This window comes from Marmota marmota, unplaced genomic scaffold, assembly GCF_001458135.2.
Source record: "Marmota marmota marmota unplaced genomic scaffold, marMar, whole genome shotgun sequence".
In the NCBI taxonomy this organism is placed as follows: domain Eukaryota; kingdom Metazoa; phylum Chordata; class Mammalia; order Rodentia; family Sciuridae; genus Marmota; species Marmota marmota.
Window position 1 is genome coordinate 58343 of NW_026002626.1, and position 4278 is coordinate 62620.

Consider the following 4278-nt stretch of genomic DNA (forward strand, 5'->3'; position numbering starts at 1 on the left):
GTAGGAGATAATACAGCTTCTCCTTGGCTCTTATTTCATAAATTAATTTCTTAAAATCATAATCCAAAGAGTTTATCTATTACAAGAAAATTTCAGTTTTAAAAGAAGCAAATACATTAGCTAAGCCTTGTAAACAAGTGTCCATTTTAGTTATATATTGTAAAGACAAAACAAAATTAAAAAAAAAAAACACAAAAATGGTTGCTTAGCACAAGGTACACCTTACAATCCCAACTGAGTGGTGAAACCCAGACACCTGCTTCACTCTGCTGGCTGGTGTGGCTATGCTAAGACTCAGGAGCCACACACCAACCCTCTGCTCAGCTCCTGACCTTCTGGAAGTCCACACATGTGCTCTTTCCATCAGACTGCTTTGTGCTCTTCATTTGTGTGATGTGATTTCGTCTTCCCCATGTTTATTTCCTCTGATGTTTTCCACAAAGCCTCCTGGGAAAAGCCCAGTTTTCCCATTGTGTTGTACTGTGCCTTTGAACCAGCCATCCTCTCACTTTTTATGAACACACATAATATCTCCTTTAAGTCCCCAAGTTCTGCCTCACTTTGGGGACGGTAGGAAACCATCACCTAGTGCCTTTCACAAACAACAGGCTAGACCCATTCATGACAAAACCCAGTGAGGAACATGCCTGATGAGGAGGTGGAGAAATGGGACTGCAAATTACAGGCAGCTAATCATCAGATGGAAAGCTTCTTGGTTCAGAGCTGTTCCTGCTGGTCCTACAGTGACTGGGCCATTCCCATCCATGGGGCAGTAGCCGGCCCTGCCATGGCCTCCCTCCAAATGGTAGCTCAGGACCCATGGCTCCCTGTCAGGGTAACTCATAACCATTTAGCCCTGCTTCCAGCTCCACTTCAACTTCAGCAATACTGGAGGGGATACTCAGGGCTTCAATTTCGTGGCGGCACCAGAAGGCAACTTCAGTAACCCTGTTATTCTATTTTACTGTCTTTGTCAAGGTTGCTTGCTGAACTGCTCCCATGAGCTGATGAAGAATCATGTGGATTTGTGGGAAGTCCAGGGGGAATAGTCACTGTCTGGCACTGGGCTTGGTTTCATGAGAGGCAATGATGATACTTGGGGAGGTCAATGAAGTGGCTGAAGCACAGGCCAGGGAGGCACTGGCTTGACTGAAACTGACAACAGCAGCATGGGCAGCAGAGCCTGCCATTGGTGGCAAAGGCTGTGGGGAGGCCAGCAAATGGTGGGGCAGGCCCACAAATGCAGGTAGCATTCTGCACCTGGATGGGCATCAGTGCTGCTGTAGAGTATTCTTGATTATGTGCCACAACTGACCCACTGCATTGCAGGCCTGGTTGACTGTAATCTGCCCAGGCATGTGCAACAGGACCTTAGTTTGAGCTGCTGACACTACAGCTGGAGAGACAACCATGTTTTTTCCAGCCACACCATTTCTCTGTAGCTTCTGGGAAGGCCCTCCTGCAGTGGAGGAACTGACCTTTGTCATCCTCTAACTTGTCTGACCCACAGTAGACATAGGAACTTTAGCTTGGGTAGCATTTATCACTGCCCTTCTGACAAATGCCACATAATTGACAAGGAAAACCCAAATCTCAGTGGTATGCATTGACATCCCTTTGAACCAGCCATCCTGGAAATGCTCAAACACTAAAATCATCTCCCCTATTCCCAGTTCTAGCTCATTTTCTTTCTGGGAGTCTATGGGTGTATAGCCACATACACACTGGGGTGAGTCTGAGTTTGAAAATGTGCAATCTGTACAGTGGATCCCGCCATGGGTCTGGGTCTCATTTCAGCAGCTGCTACAGCAACAGTAGTGTGGAGGTGAGGACAATGACAGCCAGGAGATGTGGTGGTAGAGGGGAGGATTCATAGTTCCAAGGGCAGCTGGAGGGGGGACATCTAACAGGAAAACTAATGAGGAGCCTGTTGTCACTGAGATGCTTGGGAATGAGGTCACATTTAACTCAGTGTTATTCATATGAATTTGAGAAGGGACACTGCAGGGATTCCAGACAGTTCGCTGATTCTCCCAGCAGCTGTGTGGTTGCTGGAGCTGATGAGGACAGGAGGGCAAATCTCCATGGAGTGGCAGTTCTGGGATGTATGGGAAGACTTCTTTGCCATGATGAGAGAAGTGAAGGAGTGACACTTTTTGGTGTTCTTCTTGGTGTCAGAGAGCTTTGGGGCAGTGCTGCTCTGGACTGTTGCTGAGGGACATTCTCCAGCATCAACTTCTGGCAGGGGATGCTTATCCCATTCCATCAGCTGTTTAGCAGCTGAGTTAAACTCAAGGTGTGAAATCAGAAATATGCCTACTTTCTCTGCCAACATTTTTTTAGCCCAGTTTTCATCTATTCTGGGTATCACAGTCAGAAAAATATCCTTTGCAAACAGAAGGCAATCTTTGTCCACTTCTTTGTCTTTTACTTAAAAGTCATAAACTTCTTTGCACTAAGTTTGGGGTTGAGGTAATGGTTGAATAATCTGCTAAAAGTTGGTGGGGGAAGAGCCATGGGTCCCACTGACTTGCCCAAGTTACCAGTTTTCATCAACTTGTCGCAAAATGATGATGTCATTTTGGTAAATGTAAAGTCACCAGGTTCCTTTCCCTCATAGTTTTATAATGCTTTGGCACATGGCAACTTATGTGTACCCCTCACTGGGGGACTCCAGGCTTACACCCGAGGCTGCTGTCCGTACTGAGAACCCTGTAGATCATTTGTGCTACAATTAGCCATAGTGCTGCCCTGAGCTGTGAATGCATTTGTGCAGTTGGTCCTACTGCCCCCACCAGGGCTCAGTTTCCAAGGCCTCTGCTTGATGCTCTCCAGAAGCCTGTCCATCAGGATGTCACTGGGAAGCTCCTCAACACCCGAGCCAACAAGGGCCCTCCACTCAGAACAACTAAGAGAACCTAGAGTCTTCAGAAATGTCCATAGTTGTGTGTAGCTCTTAAAATGTTTTGTGAAACATGCATTTCAGACTTTGCTCTTGTGCTTTGAGTGCTCCTTTTTGTTTTTAGCCCCTTGTGCAGCCCAGTCTTACCAACTGTTAGCTGTGTTTCTGATGCTACGATGCCCCCAAAACTCTTCTATGCTGCCCCCCTTCATGCACACACACAAGTATGTCACTGCCTCCCACTTGCCCAGCCTTAAATGTTATTTTTTAAATCAACAGAATGCTTGGTAGGTTTAAAACCAATATGTGAGAATTGGAAAATCCAACTTTCCAGCCTGGCTTGATTATTTTGTGACTTTGTGACTTTAAAAAAGTGACCCAACTTCTTTGTTTTTTTATTCTCTGATGGTAGAAAGAGTCTCTGTTGTAGAGAACAACAGGAACTACAGACAAAGCTCCAGTACAGTGCATGTCAGGATATACTCCAGACATGGTATGCTCTTAAACAAGAGCAGTAATGACAGTGTCTTGTGGTGATGGGCAGCTGACAGTGCAGAAATAGCAAGCACCATCACTCTTTCTGTGACAGCAGCTGGAAGACACCAAGGTAGATGAGGCCTGTATGCTTGACACTGGTGACATATTTATGGCTCTCCCACTTTCCTTCCAGAGTCTCCCAGGACTTGTCCATCTGTACTTTTGTGCTAGAGCAGTTCCTCCTGGTGGAGAACCTGCAGGAGATGCTGGCTAACATGGTGGAGAAGTTGGAAGGGGCAAGTACACTTTAGACTTGAGTATTTTAGTGTGCTCAGCTTCTATGGGATGGTGGCTCTTACAGGTACTGGAAATCATAATTGTGGAGATAAGTCAATGACTTTCACTTGTGACTCCCTTGGGATTGACCTTCTGCTTTACCCAGCACCCCATCATATCTTGAACTTGAAAACAGAAATCCAAGTGCAATGTTATCTGTGTGGCTGCCTGTTGTGCTCATGGAAACAGCCTTTCTTGGGCATCTGTGTATCTCCCTGCATCTTCAAAACTGTGACTGTTCCTGTTTTGATCAGTTGTTTTGTGCATGGCTCTTTGTTGTGTACCATTATTTATGGTCAAATACTGTTAACTGTGTGGCTATGTTTTGAGCTGTTGTTTGATGAGGAAAAAAAAGTGTTTCATGGCACTGTAACATACTTTAGATATTGAAATCATGGTGATATGATTTTAGTGAATTGTAAATTTGCAAATAGCTAATCATTTTCTTTTGAAAATTAAGACTTTTATTTCTGTCTTCAAATGTAGATATTTTCCTTCAAAAATCTGTTTATTTTAATTACTTTCCATGTGACCAGCTCTTACTGACTGTGTAGTACCCATTG

At 45.0% G+C, this 4278-nt stretch overlaps 1 pseudogene; it reads right to left on the reverse strand.

Moving 5' to 3' along the window:
• Positions 1-382: 382 nt before the first annotated feature.
• On the reverse strand, positions 383-3656 carry LOC107160131 (annotated as a pseudogene).
• Between the last annotated feature and the right edge of the window lie 622 nt (positions 3657-4278).